The 18,909-nt window shown below is 36.6% G+C and overlaps 1 long non-coding RNA gene across 1 annotated transcript in view; it reads left to right on the top strand.

The window, feature by feature from the left end:
• The window catches only part of LOC105737650, a 182,170-nt gene that overhangs the window by 8,807 nt on the left and 154,454 nt on the right, over window positions 1-18,909 (top strand). The window contains exon 2 of the long non-coding RNA XR_001113337.2: window positions 15,488-15,578. This is a non-coding gene — a long non-coding RNA (uncharacterized LOC105737650). The remainder of the gene's footprint in view (window positions 1-15,487; window positions 15,579-18,909) is intronic.

Raw genomic sequence — 18,909 nt, 5'->3', positions numbered from 1 at the left:
ATTTTTCAGAGGCTGAAAGAGTGTGCCTTCTGGGTCTCATTCTTTCTTTCCAGCAATCCTCTTGACCCAGGTAGATGCATCCTATTCTGGGTAGATTTGCAGTTTCTTCCGCAGCCATTTATCCCCAGCTTCTTGCTTCTGTGCCTCTTCTGCACTTGCAAGCTATGCTATTGGAAAGAGCCCAGAGTGATATGGAATCTGCTCTAACATGTGGCACCCCTCTCTGTTGAGGGAAGCACTGATTCCCCACTGCCCCCCAACAAATTATAGGAGTCCTTTCCTCTTCTCCTGACTCCCATCTAGGTATTATTTGGCTCTCACTGTCTAAATTTCCTGGGTAGGTGTCAGATCCCGGTCTGTCCTGCCCTCCACGTTAGGCAGTCACATAGGCACTCCAAGTAGCCCCGTGGACTCACCCTCACCAGACTTGGGGCATCTGCCACCTTTCTCATGAGTTAAAGGAGAGGGCTCAAAGTCGAGCTTTCTTCAGTGACATCTCAACAAATCCTCCTCACAGGATTCTCCCTCCTACACTTTTGCACACATTTAATATTTCAAAGTGCATAAAAAGGTTCAAGAGACAAGGAAGAATTTCTTGGGAATTTCCTCTGAAAATTTGCATTTAATGATTCCGCAATTCACCATAAGCCCCTCATCTTTTATAAGTTAATGTTTAATTGAAATATCAATTTTGACACCTAGCAGCTTGGCTAGATGGTTAAGCATTTATAGAAAGGATGCACAATGAATACATAATTGCAGAAATACTCTTTTAAAAAATCCACAATTGAGTTTTTTTAAGAAACCTAACTACTTTAATGAGATATAATTCATATACCACAAAATTCGTCTTTCAAAACGTATGACTCACTGTTTTTTAGTGTATTCACAGAATGATGCAACCATCAAAACTAATTTTAGATTAGTTTCATCACCCTCAAGAGACACCCTATATCTCTTAACAGTCATCCCCGTTCCCTGCCCACTACCTACACCTCTGGAAACCAGAGGTTTCTTCCTGTATCTATGAATTTGCCTATTCTGAACAGTTAATAAAAGTAAAGTGGCTGGGTGCAGTGGCTCACACTTCTAATCCTAGCACTTTGGGAGGCTGAAGTGGGAGGATTGCTTGAGCCCAGGTGTTCAGGGCAGCCTGGGCAATAGGGAGACCCCCATCTCTACAAAAAAGCAAAAACATTAGCCAGCATGGTGGCATGCAGCTGTGGTCACAGCTACTTAGGAAGCTGAGGTGGAAGGATCACTTGAGCCCCGGAGGTTGAGGCTGCGGTGAGCTGTGATTGCGCCACCACACTCTAGCCTGCGTGACAGAGTGAGACATTGTCTCAAAAAAGAAAAGAAAAGAAAAGAAAGTGAAAAATAGAGTCATACATTGTATATGGCTTCTTTTACTCAGTATAATGTTACCAAGATCCATCCGTGTTGTAGTTTCCACTGTTACTTCATACCTTTTTATTGCCAAATAATATTTCATTGTATGGATACACGACATTTTGTTGATACATTTATTATTTGATGGACATTTGGGTTGTCACTTTTTGGCTATTAAGAATAATGTGGCTACAAACATTTGTGTACAAATTTTTGAGTGGACATGCTTTCATTTCTCCTGGGTATAAACCTAGGACTGGATCATATACTAACTGCATATTTAACATTTTGAAGAACAGTTTACCAAAGTGTTTACTAAAGTGTCTGCACTATTTTGCATTCCCACTAGCAATGTATGAGGGTTCCAATTTCTCCACATCCTCACCAACACTTGTTATTACCTTTCGTTTTTATTTTAATTATCCTAGTGTTGGTAAAGTGATTTTGATTTGCATTTCCCTAATGACAAATGATGCTGAACATATTTTCATTTGTTTTCTGGCCACTTGTGTATATATTTTGGAAAAATGTATATTCATGTGCTTTTCTCATTTATTAATTACTTTTTAATTGTTAATTAAAAGTTCTTTATTTATGATGCAAGTCCCTTATCAGATAGATGATTGCAAAATTTTCTTCCCATCTGTGGGTTGTACGTTTACTTGGTGTCCTTTGAAGCATAAAAATCTTTAATTTTGTTGAAATCCGACATATATCTTTTCTATTGTTACTTGTACATTTACTGTTATCTAAGAAACCATTGCCTATCCCAATGTTATGAAAATTTATTCTATGCTCTCTCTAAGATTTCTAGAGTTTAGGCCTTACATTTATGCCAATGATCCATTTTGAATTAATTTCTGTATATAGTATGAGATAGGTGTCCAAATTTATTCTTTTGCATTTGGGTAACCAGTTATTCTGGCAACATGTGTTTGAAAGGAAATTCTTGGCCTAGCATGGTGGCTCACACCTGTAATGCCAGCACTTTGGGAGGCTGAGGCAGGCAGATCACTTGAGGTCAGGAGTTCGAGACCAGCCTGGCCAACGTGGTAAAACCCCATCTCTATTAAAAATATAAAAATCAGCCTAGCGTGGTGGTGGGCACCTGTAATCTCAGCTACTTGGGAGGCTGAGGCAGGAGAATTGCTTGAACCTGAGAGGCAGAGGTTTCAGTGAGCCAAGATTAAGCCACTGCACCCCAGCCCGGGTGACAGAGCGAGACTCCATCTCAAAATAAATAAATAAATAAATGTTAAAAAAGTTTAAAAAATAAAAGGAAATTCTCAAGACTTAATAGCAGCTTAGGTGTTTTGGTGGCATCTATGTCCAGGCGTAAGTGATGATAAAACATTATATATGGAAAGTTCAGTTATAAAAATAATTAATTTATTGCTCCTTGAGGGAGTTCCTGACCCAGGACTGAACTATGTGAAAATAAACCTCCCTCTACAATTAGTTCATGTTTCTTTATTTTTATTTTTTGGCTGTTGTACACCCAAGATAGCTGCCTTTGGGGTCAAAATGCATTCCTGCAATTCTTAAGGATTCCAATATTCCTCTCTATGTTGATGAAATAAGGCTAAGGAACAAAAAAGACTGATGTTACCTGTAACAAATTATAAAAACAAAAATTGCATTGAGGTTTTATATATATACATATATATATGTATATGTGTGTATATGTATATATACATATACATGTGTGTGTGTATATGTATATATATACATATATGTGTATAGATATATACATATATGTGTATATATATATACACACTACTCTCAGACTTTTATACGAGATTTCATGATGAGCAGCTAACAAAGAGACTGAATATCCTAACAAGGTCATTTTTAAATGATGTAACAGGAATAAAATGGAAATTTTTTCTTTGTTATAAGAGTATAGTAAAACCTAAATGAACAGAGTGCTAGAAAATTTCCCTACTTCAGCAACCTATTATCAGAGTAATTTATATCTGCATTGATCTGCAAACCTAAATATAGAACCAAACTATATTATATGTCAATTCAGGCGAATAGTCTCTACATGTTTGAATTGTGTGTGACCAAGAATTGTGTTTCATTACAAATTTGTAGGGACTGCATTAGCTCCACCATGAACAAATTGCCTATTATAATATTATATGTGCTAAATTTATAAACAAGTGATTTATATCTTCAACTGTGTTTCTTTTTTTAATGTTACTTCCTTGACTTTTAATTAGAGTCCTGGGAGGTAAGAGAGAGAAGAAGCAGAATTGCTTGTCTCAGTTAGTTCTGTATCATCAGTCATCATTAGGAAATCAATACGACTTTGCCATCCTCTTTTCTATCTAGATATACACGGGTATGTTAGAGTAGAAAATAACCACTTGAAACTTACAAAAGCAGGTGAGAAGGGTTAGAATACTGTTCAAGATATTGGGGTTACTAAGATCTAATGAGAACAAAGGGCTAAGGTTGTAGGTACTTCAGGGGAGGTAAAAGTAAATAAATTGCTAGAAAAGGTCAACACAGCCTCAGATTACTGTTGCTGGGAACCAAGATGCTAAGACCCCTTGTGAATAGAGATATTAAAGAACAGGAAATCTTCCTATATTCTCAGCACTCCAGGAATAAATCACTGTGCACAGTAAGATAAGACTGAACTACATTAATCTGTTAATACTAAGATCAATTATTTCATTGCTCTTTAATATGCTAATAATCAGAAATCAGGGAAATTCTAGGGCTAATGATTGGCAGGAGAGAGAAGAAGCAGAGGTGTTGTGAGATCCGTGTATCAAAAAATCGATCACAGAAACTTAAAAATGGATTCAAGTTTTCAATGTCAGACTAAAGACAAGTTTATCAACTCTTCCTCCCATGACCTAATTACAGAAACAGGAATGACATTAAAGAAGGCAACCAATTAAAGAATGACATAAAAGTGACATAATTTCCAACAGAAATAATGAACTGTAGAAGGGATCATCAGTGGACATAACATTTAATAAAATCTGTGGAAGTCAGAAAGCTGAGGAAGGGATGGTGACTACTGAATTGAGTGAAGGAAACCATAGCCTAGAATATCCTTGAAGGCCACTGTAGTCAAAGAGGCCTCTAATCTACCTGTAGGGTCCCATAGGTGCTATAGATTTAAAGAAGAGATCCCCAGCATAATGACTGGCTTTCTTCTCACCCAATTTAAAGCAAAGTCTGCCAACCAACAAGCTCAACTCACATACAGCACCTAGTCAGCCTTTCTACTGCCTTATTCTTATATATAAACAAACAACAAAGGATCATAGGTATTTGAGGAAAGCCTGCAACACGAGAGAGACAGGATGAAAAAAATGCATCAGGAAAAACAGGAGAAATTTCAATAATGCAAAAGGAACTATATCCTTAAACTGGTGACCTCAGAGATTTTTATGAATATACTACATATGCGAATGAGGAAGCATATTGTAAAAAATAAAAAATGAATTCCAATTCAAGATGGCAGATCACCACATGCATTGATCTCTTTTTCCTATTGACTCCATGAAAACAATAGTAAAATAAAAAGGCATAAACCTACACAAGTGGAGTGAGAAACTAGAAAATGTGAGATCAGAATAAGTTTCTGAAATCTAGAAAGAAACCCAGTGAACACTGGGAAATAATGAAGCAGAGTGGCAGGCTTTCAAGCTAGAGAAACTTGACTTAATATTACTAATGGGACCCTAATAAGGCCTATGGAAAAATCAATTTTAATATATTATTACAGAAGCCAAGGAGGAAGGCCATGAGAGCCACATGAAGGCCACAAGTCTATGAAACGCCATCCAATGTGTTGGTAGGTCCTATAAAAGAAATTAATGGAGAGGTCCTTACAAAAGAAGCAATAATTAGGGATTTACATTGGAATAATTTGACTTTGGAAAAGAGAAGAGACACTTTTTCCAAATATTAGCAAAAGAAAATAATGGAGGCTGGATAACAAGCGATGAGATCATGGACTGAGAATCAGATGGGCTTCAGGTAAGCTAGGGATGCAAGAGGAAAGGTAAAGGTTTTAAGCAGCTATTGAGAGAAATATGCAATGGAACTGACACAAGATGAGAAATCATTGCTCAGTAGCAGTGAGGTCTCAGTTGAAGCTGGAATGAGTCATAATCCAACAAATCACCAGTGATTTTCTCTATTCATGCTCAGATGCCATAGGTATTAACACTGCAGAGAATCAAGAGGCCTGGTGATTCTTGTGTAGATTTGCTGAAACAGTTGACCGTGGAAGACAGACAGGAGAGGAGTCATACAAATACTACCAGAAAAGGTTAATGGATGGGGGAATATAAAGGAGAAAGAAGTCTGCAAAAGCAATGAAAGCAAAGAACAGGCTTAGTAGAGGTAAGGCTGTTTGAGGTGAAAGACTTGGGGGCCATGATTACAACTGAAATACAGGGTCCTAACTCATAAAGTCAGTGTATTGCATGTGAATGAGAAGGTGCAAAGCATAGCTTTAAGGTCACTAGACGGCATAGGGTATACATCTGGAGATCTATCTCAGCATTTTTTTGGTAACTAAGCTTGTACTCTTTGTAGGTAATAGAAGTTTTTTAAAATTGTGTGTATGTATGTATCAAAATGAATCAAAACAATTAGGATAAAAATAGCTTATGTAAAAGTCCTTGGTAAGATGATAGCAAAATAAACAATCCGAATAAGGCACGTTAGAGTAAACTGTAGTTATTTTTGTCCCTCAAAAGCAAATTTTCTAATAGTGGTGCACATGTGGCAGATCTATTTCTAGGAAAGCAATAAATTGTGTTGAAAAGAGACAAGACATATGCCTCACTCATGACTACTAGTAAGAAAAAATAATTTCTGCATGACTAGTCAATGGTCAAAAGATATAAAAGGTTAGAAAGAAGGTATTTGGATAAACAATCCAAGGATGATATGTTAATGCAGATACCTTTAATCTATCATGTGGGTTAAATACATTAAATGTATACTATTTTGGCTATCTCTTGCTATATAATAAGCCACTCCAAAATTTATCAGCTTAAAGAACAATAATGACTTATTATTGTGCAGAAGTCTATGGACGGATTGGGATCAGCTGTGCAGTTCCTCTCATTTGTGAAGAGTTGTTAGGGGCTGAAGACAACTGAGTACTCAAGTGGGCAGGACTGTGGAGAGCACTTGGTTAGCAGTTGGCTGGGAGTTCAGTTGGGGGTCTTGACCAAGATGCCTCTCTGTTCCTCCGTGTGGTTTTCCATATATCTTGGCCTTCTCACAACACCATGGCTGGGTTTGAATATTGAGAATTCCAGGTAGAAGCTGAAGATCTCTTAAGGCCCAAGTTTAAAAGTTACATCTGTCACATCTGCTGCTTTCTACTTGTCAAAACTAGTTTTGAATCTGGCCAGATTCTATTTACAGTGGTGATGTGTGGGAGTATCTTACTATATATATGTATAATCAAAGTAATATATGCATATATATTTTAAAAATCAAATAGTAAGAAAGTCTCTTGTGACAAGTAATGATTCCCTGACTGGCCTCCACTCTCTGCTCCACTGCAAAGATGAACACTTACTTGTTTCTGTTTTCAGATATTTTGATAGCTGTCTCAATCAGGGTCTGGGATTTGAATTTAATATTTTGTTTTATGTTTAAAACAATTTTTGTAGAGACAAGGTCTCACTGTGTTGCCCAGGCTGGTCTCAAACTCCTGGGCTCAAGCGATCTTCCCGCCTCAGCCTCTGATATTTGAATTTACATGGCTGACAAGTAAATAACTTAGTCTGTTACTGTTCGAGTGATGCTCCTAGGTCCGTGAAAAATGAGGCATTACTGACAGCACAGCGAGTAACACGTGCATTGTCTGGTTTGTGTTAGTTCCCTTTGTCCTCTCAAGTCCCATGGGATGACAAGGAGGGCCTGGACAAATGTCAGCCGCACATGCAGTGAATTGTGTGACAGGGCAGGATCACTGAGCTTAGGGAGTCCACTGTTTCATTATAAGCAGTAAACAAGCCTGCTCTCTGACCTCTGGGAGATATTTCTTCATTATTTAAGGTTGCTGACGGCAAACGCAGCCTGACATATGGTTCAGGTCTGGGCCTTGCATTTCTAGCATACTCAGCAAGGTGTGTTTGAGCACAAGAGACCCCAGGAGGAGTGTTTCCCACATCTCTAAATCAGGATTTGACATTTTTTTTCTCTAAATGGCTAAATAGCAAATAGCTTAGGCTTTATGGGCCACATATAGTCTCTGTCACACATTCCTCTGTTTTGACCACCCTTTAAAGATAAATGAAAGCATTCTTAGTTCACCAGGCATACAAAAACAGGTCATGAGTTGGATTTGGCCTGTGAGCCATTGTTTGCTGACCCCTGCTCTTAACAATATGTACCTTAAAAATAATTTATTAATATTAGACCCTATCTATTGATTTTTATCTGTGCTAGAGAAGAATATAATTCACTTCCACTTCACCTTTGTCCCTTTCTATATATTTAGTTTTTAGTTCTCTATTGATGAAATTTGCAACTGTAAATAATACACAACTATTAATAGCTTTATTTTCTGTTCTATTAATTGTGGGTAGTGCCTTTGGACTCTGCAGTTTGTAAAATGAGATTATTGGTGTCTTTTCCCTTCCTGTTATCTCTCCTTCCCTAGCTCCAATTCCCAGCTTATGCAATTACTTTTACAAAGTCAGTGTTATTTTTATTTTGTATTCAGTTCCCTAACTATAACTTTTAATACTTTTATATAGAATAATTATAAACTTTTAAAATGTAAACAATATTTGTACCATGACTATTAAATATTGTTCACTTGACTGCCAAGAATCAAACTCTGATTGTTTCCTTTCTGACACAACTTTTTGTTTTCCCTGGGGCTACTACTTGCTTTACATATTTTTATTTTATTTTCTATCATTATTGCATTCTTCAATTCTTAAAATTTCTCAAGGATAGTATCATATCTATGAAATCTCTATTTCCCGAATATCTTTCTTGGAACCTTTCATATTCTAACTCCAGTATGAATTGATTGCTTTCTTAGGCTCATTGAACAGCCAATTTTTGGGGATTTTTAAAATTAATCTGCTGCATTGGCTGATATTTCCTGGATCTTATTTTTTTTCTTGTTTGATTTACCTCTTTATTTGGCTGGGGCACATTTTCAAGTAATATTATAAAAGAGGATACATGAGACATAGTTTTCAGTTCTTGGTTGTTTAGAAATATTTTTTATTCTGCAGTCACATTTGGTTGATAGTTTTTTAGGTATGGAATTCTAGGTTGAAAATAATTTTCCTTCAAAATTCTGGAGGCATTCTTCCATAACTTTCAACGTCTTATGTTACTGAATTCCAGTTCCTTTGTAATTATTACCTAGAACATGTATGGAGTGGGTTGAAATTGAGGCCAGCTGATCTATCTACCTTGCAAAATTCTGTAGTTGGCTAGGACTATGACATTTCAATAATAGTAGAATGTAGAAACAAGAGATGGGACTAAAAGGTGGGTGTGGTAGTCAGAGTGGCTTCTTCAAAATTATCCATACCCTAACTCCCAGGACCTGTGAATATGTTACATTACACGGCTAAAGTGACTTCACCCATATAATTAAATTTACAGACCTTAAGACAGGAAAGTTATTCTGGATTATCTGGGTGGACCCAGTCTAATCACAGGAGACCTTAAAAGCAAAGAACTTTCTCTGGATGGAGTCAGAAGGATAAGACAGAAGGAAAAGTCAGAGAGAAATTTGAAGCATTAAAGAGACTCAACCTGCTGTGGCTGCAGAGAAACACATGGAAAGCATGGGAAGAAATGCAGGTATCATAGAAGAGTAAAAACCTGCCTCAACTGACAGCCAGCAAGGAAATGGGGGTCTCATTCCTGCACCACAAGAAACTGAACTCGGCCAACAAACTCCATGAGGTAGGTTGGAAGTCGATTCTCCCCAAAGTGTCCAGTAAGGAATGTAGCCCTGCCAGCACCTGGATTGCAGCCTTATGAGTCCATCGGCAGAGGACCCAGCTGAGGTCGCATGGACTTCTGACCTACAGAAACTGTGAGATCATATGTCTGTGTTATTTTAAGTTACTGAGTATATCTGGTGATTTAGTATGGCAGCAACAGGTAACTAATAGAGAAGGTCATTAGTTGAAATCTATATGAAAAAAAAGTTAATGGCCCTACCCTTTTTTCTAACTTTCTTCACGCATAATATTCATCATCAGGTTTACCCCACAATTGAAGTCAAAAAATAGCAAAGTCAGTTTTCTGAAGAAATATAATCATCTGCACTCTGCAGAGGCAGGGCAGCTTTAAGAGCTTTGACTTCCGTGTTGGTGGTTCAGAGACTCTCCAGTATGGTGGCCAGTTTCCCGCTCTCATGCCATAAAGCAAAATCTGCCAATCTGTGCTTCCAAAGAACACAAATGGTCATCCCTAGACTAGTCAAATCAAGTATAAAATGTGAGAGAGTGAGGCAAATACAGAAAGAGAGAAGAAAATAACCACAGAGGAAATGGAAAACCCAGCTAATAGGAAATTTCTAAAAATTAAAAGAAAATATTTAATAATAAAACACTAATTAGTATTCTAGGGTTATTTGAGAAGGTTGCATTGATAATGCAAAAATAGGACACTAAACAAAAACAAAATCTAAACAATTAGAAAACATACAAAATAACCCTTGGGAAAGCAAAAAATGATGAATGGAAGAAAAAAACCCAAATAAATTTAAAGGTTGAAAAAAAAATCAAGGAAATTTTCTAGCAAGTAACAAAACAAAACAAAAACAATATAAAAAACCCATACCATTGGGAAATAAATGAGAAAATATTCTAGACTAGAAGACCAAGCCAGGAAGCTCAATATCTAGTTAAAAAGAGTTTCAGAAAATAACAGAGAAACAGATGACAGAAAATTTTGGAAGAAATAACACAGTCTTTTTCAAAATTTCATGAGGGATATGTGCCTCTAGTTTAAAAGGGTAAATACAGGCATATAATTTTTCCTCTTTCCATGGCACTTGGATAGAAAAAAAAATCTATCTTAGCATTTTATGTGCTCGTATTGCTACATAGTTCTGCTTGAGTAGGGCTGCCTTTGGGGTAAAGTTGTGAGAAAAGAAAGGGAAGAAAACAATGAAGATTCCCCTACGTTCATTGGATCACAGGACCCATCTCTGTCAGTTCTTCTGGCTAGAAAGACTAGTTTAAGGTATCTGAACTATTTTTCCATTGCTTTAGTGCAGTTCTGTGGCTCAGGTTCTATTGGGTTAGAGTCAGGAGGTAAAAAATGAAAAATAAAACCAGGAAAATCATGCCTGTTATGGTTTATTCTTCAAGTTTTGGCATACCTCTCAAATTCATCTTTTCAGAGTTCTCAGATTTTGATTTTTTAAAATTTTGACCAGAATTTTTAGGTATAATCAGTGGAAAAAACAAGTAGGGGTGCACTTACTCCATTGTGGCCAACTCTGGAAATACAAAGCAGGTTTTAAATATTTAAGTATCTTAAGTATAAAATGAAAAATCCAGGAAGTTATAAGAAATATGAGACAAGATAAAAAGGTATATGGTTATCTATGGAAAGATTAATAAATTAGTAATTGAATCAACAGTGTCTCAGTTTCCATCTAGTGTAGGACTATGACACTTTACTTTTGGAGTAATTGAACTCACATCAAAGAACATTAATAAGGAGATATAAGGCTTGGTATTATGATGAAGGTGGAGGCAGCAAAGGTGATAAGTGGTTTGAGAAAACTCATAAAATGTGTAGACTTCTGAAACTTAAAGTGTTAAGGAGGAGAATTGCCTGGCAACGACTGCTGTTTATATATCTTTGTCTCTCTAATGGTGTTCAGTACAGTGCCTTACACACAGTAATGACATAAATGCCCAAACAAAGGTTCAACTGATAATGACCGCAATGAAATTATTGAGCTGGTATGAAAAAGATCAAGAGTGAGTCCTGTCCTAATTGTTTTAGTCAGATGATGAGCATTTTGTAGGGTGTCTAGACTAGAATAGATGGAGATGAGATGGACCCATCTTGTTGAGGACATTAACTTTGTAAAAGAAGACCAGTACGGTGGCTCATGCCTATAATCCCAGCACTTTGGGAAAGCCAAGGCAGGAGGATTACTTGAGCCCAGGAATTTGAGACCAGTCAGGGCAACATGGCAAGACTTCATCTCTACCAAAAAAAAAAAAAAAATTAGCTGGGCATGGTGGTGAACACTTGTGATTTGTGATTCCAGGTACACTGAGATGGGAGGATCACTTAAGCCCAGGTCGAGGCTGTAGTGAGCTGTTTTCATGCCACTGCACTTCAATCTGGGCAACAGAGTGAGGCCCTGTCTCAACAACAACAACAAAAAAAAAAAAAAAAAGAAAAAGAAATCAGAAAGTGATTAGCAAGTATTTTGTCAAAAAATGTAATGCTACCAGCAGCTTGTGATATTTGTGACGTTAGGCCCTAGTTTCAGCAGTATTTGGGGAAAAAAAGACAAAAAAAAAAGACTATGAGTCATGACGCTTGATCATTAATAGCATAATCTTTTCATGAAATTTCTACCATCATTTATCAAAATTTGCTCATCCTTTCATTATATCAAATAACAATATGAAAAGACTTAATGGATTCTTTAAGTAGCTTAGCTTTTGGTACTGAAGAACCATTTTCAAAATTAATATATACAAGGAATTTTAATAATAGGAAATCCATCTGAACTATGAAACTCTTATAAAAGTTTACATTATATGTTTATTAAATCTAGGCTATATGTAAAGACTTGTCTAGGAGATTTCTTAACAGGACTCTGAAAAGCACTAATCCTAAGAAAATCTGTTAAGCTGCACTACATTAAATTTAAGAACTTCTGTCTGTCAAAAGGTACATTTAAGAGAAACAAAGCAAGTGGGGTGGCCAACCATCCCAGTTTGCCCAGGACTAAGGGCTTTCTTGCAACATAAATTTTTAGTGCTAAAACTGGAAGAGTCCTACGCAAATCAGGATGATCACTCTAAAGACAAGCAACAAAGGAGTGACAATATTTGCAAAATGTCTGTAGGATCTGACAACTGGGACCACCTGCATCTACAGGGCTTAGTTCTCAGGACTGGAAACAGACCACTTACAATTTGTTCTGGAAAGTTTTGCCAAGAAAGATAAGACTGAAAACAATACATAACTTCACTATTTGCTTCAGGAAATTCATGAAAACTAATTTGTCCAAAGAGTAGATTGCTTATCTAGAAAAACAGCCCCCTTCTCAGGACAATAGTTTGCTTACTTAGTGGAAAATCTCATAAAACAACTGTTCGTTTATGAAGACTCACTTTATGACCCTTGCCTTGTTGTCCCTCAATCCTATACTAATTTATTATGAATTTTTCCCAGTCCCAATCAGATGTCTGTATTGAAAGATTCATAAATAATTTGATTTTAGATTTTAAAAAATTCCATGGATATCCACTCTTGTCTTCCCTTTTCTGAGACTGAAGAGTGTCAAACTGATGCTTTTCACCACAATAGTAGGTTAAGAAATTTGGTTTTGCTTGATCATTAGGTTAATTTAATAGTCTTTGAGAGGAGTTGGCAGTTGACAAGTCTCTTTTAGAATATATAATGAATTCTTAAGCATATAAGAAAACGACAAGATCACCCAATATAAAAATTGGCAAAAGACTTGAACAAGCAGTTTACAAAAGAAAATACACACATAGCTAACAAACATAAAAAGGGCTCAACTTCATTAGACATCAAGAAAATGCACATTAATATTGTCCAGCAGAATGACTCAAATTACAAAGTGCTGGGGAAGAACATTATACATTGTTGATGGGAGTGTAAATTGGTGCAGTTACTTTGGAAAATAGTTTGGTATTATCAGTAAAAAACAAACATTTGTGTATTTTATGAATCAGAATTTCCACTCCTAGGCATAACACCCCCAAATATACAATGAATATGTACACCAAAGACATGCACAAGAATACTAACAGTAGTATCATTTGTTAGAATCCCAGATATTCATCAACAGTAGAACAGAGAAAGTATTGTATGTTCATACAATAGTACATAGCAATTAAATTGAATAAACTACAGATTTTGCAACAATATGGGTTACGTACACAAACATAATATTGAGATAAAGAAATTGGTCACAAAAGAGTACCTATTGTGTGAGTCCATTAATATAGAATTCAAAATATTCCAAACTAATCTCTGGTATTAGAAATCAGGATAATGGTTACCTTTTGGGGGGTTACAACAGGAAGAGATCTGGAAGGGCTTCTGGAATACTAGTAATGCTTTATTTCTGGAACTAGATGATGATTACACAGGTGTGCTCATTTAGTGATGACTGAACTGTACAGTTATTAGCCACTTATTGGTATGTATGTGTTCCAGTTATCTATTGCTTTGCAACAAATCATCTCCATTGTAGTGATGTGAAACAAGAACAATCATTTATCATTTTTATGAATCTGCAATTTGGGCTGGGCTTAGTAGGGACAGTTTGTCTCTGTTCCTTGCTTCATCAGCTGGAGTGGCTTGAAGACCAAGAAGACTTCAAGGCTGAGGGCTGGAATCATCAGAGGACTCCTTGCTCACATATCTGGCTGTTAATGCTGACTATTGGCTGGGGCCTCATCTGAGGCTTTTGGCTAGAATGCCTACAAGGGGTTTTTCCATATGGCTGCTTGGCTTTCTCATAGCATGGTGGCCGGGTGTCAAGAGCGAGCCTACTAATAGAACAAGGTATTTTTATGATCTAGTGACTCAGTGTTGCTTCCACCATACTCCAATGGTTAAGGCAAGTCTATTCAGGTTCAAAGGAGGGGCATAGACCTCACTGCTCAACGACAGGAAAGTCAATGTCACCTGTAAGATTATGTGACATGGTATATATTATCGTGGACTTCTTTGAAAAATACAATTTGCAGAAGTGTGGTAGGGTTTTTTAAAAAGTATGCTAAAGACATTGTAAGTTAAAAAATATAAAACAGCAACCCCTGGCGGTTATTTTAAAACAGAGGGAGTCCACATGAAAAGCACTGTATCAAAGGTAGAAAATGGCAATCTGGAGATGTCAACTCTTACAAATTAACTCATTTATTTATTTGTTAATAACTCATTAAACATTCAGTGTTTGCCAAGTTCTAGGGGATATAGAAATGGGTAAATCAAGGTTCTTGCTCTTAAGAAACTCACCTAACATAGCAAATAGCTCCATCGTAATTTTAGTACCGTTGTTTAACTTTGGGAGCATGCCTTGTGCTAGCACAGTAAGTAATTGTTAGGAGAGATGGCCTCTGATCAGAGGCCCTTACAATATTTGCTATCACAATGTTTTCCTGAGTGTGGCCTATATGGTCAGTGTGTATAGTCTGCTTGAATCTGGTATGCAGATCTGCCAATCACTTGCACCTGGCAAGCCCCATTATTGCTATTCACACTATCACTGATTTAAATAACCGTAGCACTTAACTTCTCAAGGATACCACTCTGGAGGGTATACAGATTTAGCTAGAATTAAAGTAAACTGGGGCAGTGTATTTGGTTACAGAATATAGCAATGTGTCCTACTAAGGGCAGCATCTCTGTCAGGGGAAAGCTATATTTAACTCACTCTTTTTTAATTGCTTTGATGTAGTTCTATGAACATTAAAATTTAATCTCATTGGAAATGTCCCCTTTTTATAGATCCCAGGCCTTTCTCAGATTTTTAAAAAAATACATTTACCTCATTTTAGCAAAGAGTAAAGACTACATCATGCAAAAGCATATTACCAGAAAACATATTATCTTAAAATGATGCATGTTTCAATATCTAAGACATAAAATAGGTAAGTAAATAAATTTTAATAAGGTTAGTATAGTTACACATTTATTTCCTCTTTTATAAACCCAGAAGAGAATGGGACACAAAGTACAATTGTGTAAACTTGGAGCATTAGCTAGTAGGATGTCACAAATAAAGTGGGTCATGAAGATTTTCAGGATATACAGAAAGTATTTATATTTGTGACATATAGACAATATGGATGTGATGGCTCATTTGTAAAAATTCTCTTATTTGCAGAGTGCAGAAGCATCTTCAGTTGGAAAGCCATTGCCTCTTGTTGTGAAATATTTGGGAATCTTCAGAAACCGTGCAGAATAACCTGCTAAAGGTAATAATCATACAGAATTAGATACTGATGCTTGCTTGGGAAGGTATATGGTGGTTTCTCCCACCAAAGTAAAAATGTCTTCTTATCTAGAAAACTGCAGTGACTCTCCACCCCTCTGCCCTGGTCTTTTCCATTGTTAGACTATTTCTTGCTGTACTGAGTTGAATCTTCCTTTTATCAATTATTTCACTTTAGATTGATGAGTGAAAATCCATCTTAAGATGGATTAAAGTACTGCTTTCCAAATGTTGAAGATAACTCTCATGTCTACTTATCCAGAGGAAAACATTTACATATTTCTATATTCTTCAGACTCTTCTATGGCTTTTTCATAGTATCAACATAGGTAAACTCATTAGTCTGTTGTGAAACAAACAAAAGGTGCCTACTCTAGGTAATGGGCTAGGTACTTACAAACACATATTTTCATTTTATTTTTATAGTAATCTGAGGAAGATGTGATCAATCAGTAGTCTGAACGGTAAGGTTAAGTAATTTGCTCCAAACAGACTAGTGAGTGGCTGAGCTGGTATTCCCAAGCAGAGCCTTTGACTTCATCTTCAGATGTCTCCACTTCTCCCTTGCTACCATAAGAGTGACTGGCCACCTATGAGATACTAATTAAAGGATTGGCATTTACAGCAGCAGTGCTCAGACTTGAGTGGGTGGCAGAGTCACCTAGGGGGGCATGTTGAAACACAGATTTCTGCATCCTACTCCAGAGTTTTAGATTCAGCATGTCTGGGATGAGGCCCAAGAATGTGCATTTCTACACATCTCCAGATGGTGCTAATGCTGATGTCTGGGGACCACATTTCGAGAATCACTGATTTAGAGTTCCTCTGCATTTGTCTGCAGGACCCTGTAATCAGATCAATACCCTTGATTAATAGGAAAACAAGAGAAAGCACTGCCTTTCCCAGGAAGCCTACTTTCATGTAGTAAGGCCTCTTCTGCCCCCTACACCATCTTCCAACTTCCCTGTCTTCACACTCTCACAAGACATCACCCTTTTAATTCAACTGAGCCTATCTCTGTTATTGCATTTGTCACAATGTTTGCAAAATATATATTTTCTCCCTTTTCCCCAACAAGATTGTGGGGCTCTTAAGGGCAGAGGCTATTTGATTTCTCTCTGTACCCCTGACATCTAGCAAAGAGTTTGACATTCAGCAGAAACTCAATTTTAAAATGAACGAGGGAAAAAATATGGCTTGGTAATTACATTTCTAGGAACCAGAAAGCTATGAACGTAACTGGTACGTCTTTGACAACATAAGAATTCAAAAAACATTTGAAAGGTGTATGCCAAAATGAAAGAGATAAAACTCATAAAGAAAATGCAAATTTTCAAATTCAGATTCAAAAGTCATTTGATTAAATACAGAATCGAGACAAACAGTCTTTGTTGAGGTTGATGTGAAAAATTCTTAGGAGGTTTTAGTTCAATATGAATGAATAGTATGAAGTGACTGCTAGAACAATTAGTACAACTGTGAGCTTTATATAGAGAGGTAGAGTATTTAGATTTAGTACAGTCACGGTATTTGCTACATTTTTAGTTTAAAGGCAGTATCAGTGTTTGAAAGAAAAGAGCCTAGCAGGAGGCTGGGTTCATGTTCCCAATACCTCCTTACTATACCAAAGCCAGATTTAACTGTAAAGCACATAGTCTTTCATTTGGTCCTATTTTAACTTTACTTCAGAAAGATTTCATTGATTTTTTTCTTTTTTAATTTAAGAGCAGCAAACTTTTTCCTGTAGGTTCTCTTTTCTTTTTCCAGCTCGGAGGAAGCTATAACCAATTTCTTCTTACAGTATTTACCATTGAAAACTGACTTCCATTGTTCATGCCTCTTTCACCAACTCCTAATATTTTGAAATGGGTCTCTTTTGAACTTAAAAGTTCATAAGTTTAGTCTTAGTTCAGGTAAGAAGATTACTGAAGGAAAAAATGGCTTAAATGAAAACCATTTATTTTTTCCTAGCTATCTATATAGACTAGCTAACTAATTTCCAATCAGAAAAAAAGTCCTGATAACTCTTTTAGGAAATATTGAATTTAAAAGTAAGTGATATTTAAAACTGAAAAAACAAAGTTCTTAGTTTCAGAAAAAATAAAAACCAGAAATGGAAAAAAAAATGTAGCTGGTCAGCTGCTCCCATTTTGAGTTTGAATTGGGCATAAAACATAGCATTAAAAAATGTTCGAGACAAGTTGGTGCTTTTTTTTCTTTTATGGCATAGTTCTATTTGTATTTTCCCCATACTTCTCTGATCTCCCATTCACTATTTTCTTTGCTGGACAGGACATTTACTTATGGGTCCCAAATTGTCCTCCTTGTAGTTATTCCCAAAGTCTCAGTTCTTGACTCCTAACTCTTCCCTTTCTATATTCTCTTTCAGAAAAAAATACCTTTTCCCATTGTACTTTTTAAATAGCTTTAACTCTCACCATCATATAGCTAATTTTAATGCATAACATCCAATTCTATTTTTAACCTTAGATTCAGTTCCATATTTTATTTGTCTACTTAATTTCATGTGAATGCCTTTAATTATCTCAAATTTATTGTTCTTTCCATTGGGATATATTGCCTTTCTGCTCCAGTCAGATATTTCTCCTAAATTTTTTAACCTTATCAAAGCACCATCATTCTCTAGATTAATTAAATTTAAACTTTTATATCAACTTCAAAATATTTTCTTTTTTCACCCTTTGAGTGTAGCTAGTCATCAACTTCTTTTATTGTTTCTTCCAAAAAATGCCTTCCTTTCCCATGCCCATTGCTATAGTCAAAGTTCAGGCTCTCCTTGTGGGATATCTCAGTCACTCACTCACTGTTCCCGCTTAGTGCAACTGCTCCACCCCCAAAATTAGGAACTTGCAGTGCTCCCTAGCATGTGCCTTACCACATCCTGCCCCCAACTGGAGCATGGCTGGGCAATTTATTTAAGCCAGGAATTTGGAGTTGGAGTCTCAAATGACAGTTAGATGAACAAAGGTCATGTTGGATGGGAATAACTGCTTTTTGTCTATGTATATACTGTGTAGGCGATAGGCAAGCTAAAGGGTACTAAGAGAAGCAAGAATGTTTTGCTACCTAGCAGAGAGGGGGCTGGGCCAAGAGTCAGGTGACTTCCTGAGATATTGAGGGAGGAGCCTCACTTGCTGGCTTTCTGGTCAAGAGTCTGGGTGACTTGACCTAGTTTCTTTCTTGTCCTGAGATACTTGTGAGTTAGCAGCTTGAATTCTTGTACTGTCTGCCTTTATTTAAGTTAACTGGATTGAGATTTTGTTTCTTGCAAAAAAACATGTCCTTACCTCAAT

The sequence above is a fragment of the Nomascus leucogenys genome, chromosome 16, assembly GCF_006542625.1.
Source record: "Nomascus leucogenys isolate Asia chromosome 16, Asia_NLE_v1, whole genome shotgun sequence".
In the NCBI taxonomy this organism is placed as follows: Eukaryota; Metazoa; Chordata; class Mammalia; order Primates; family Hylobatidae; genus Nomascus; species Nomascus leucogenys.
This window is presented reverse-complemented; position numbering and strand designations above follow the sequence as displayed.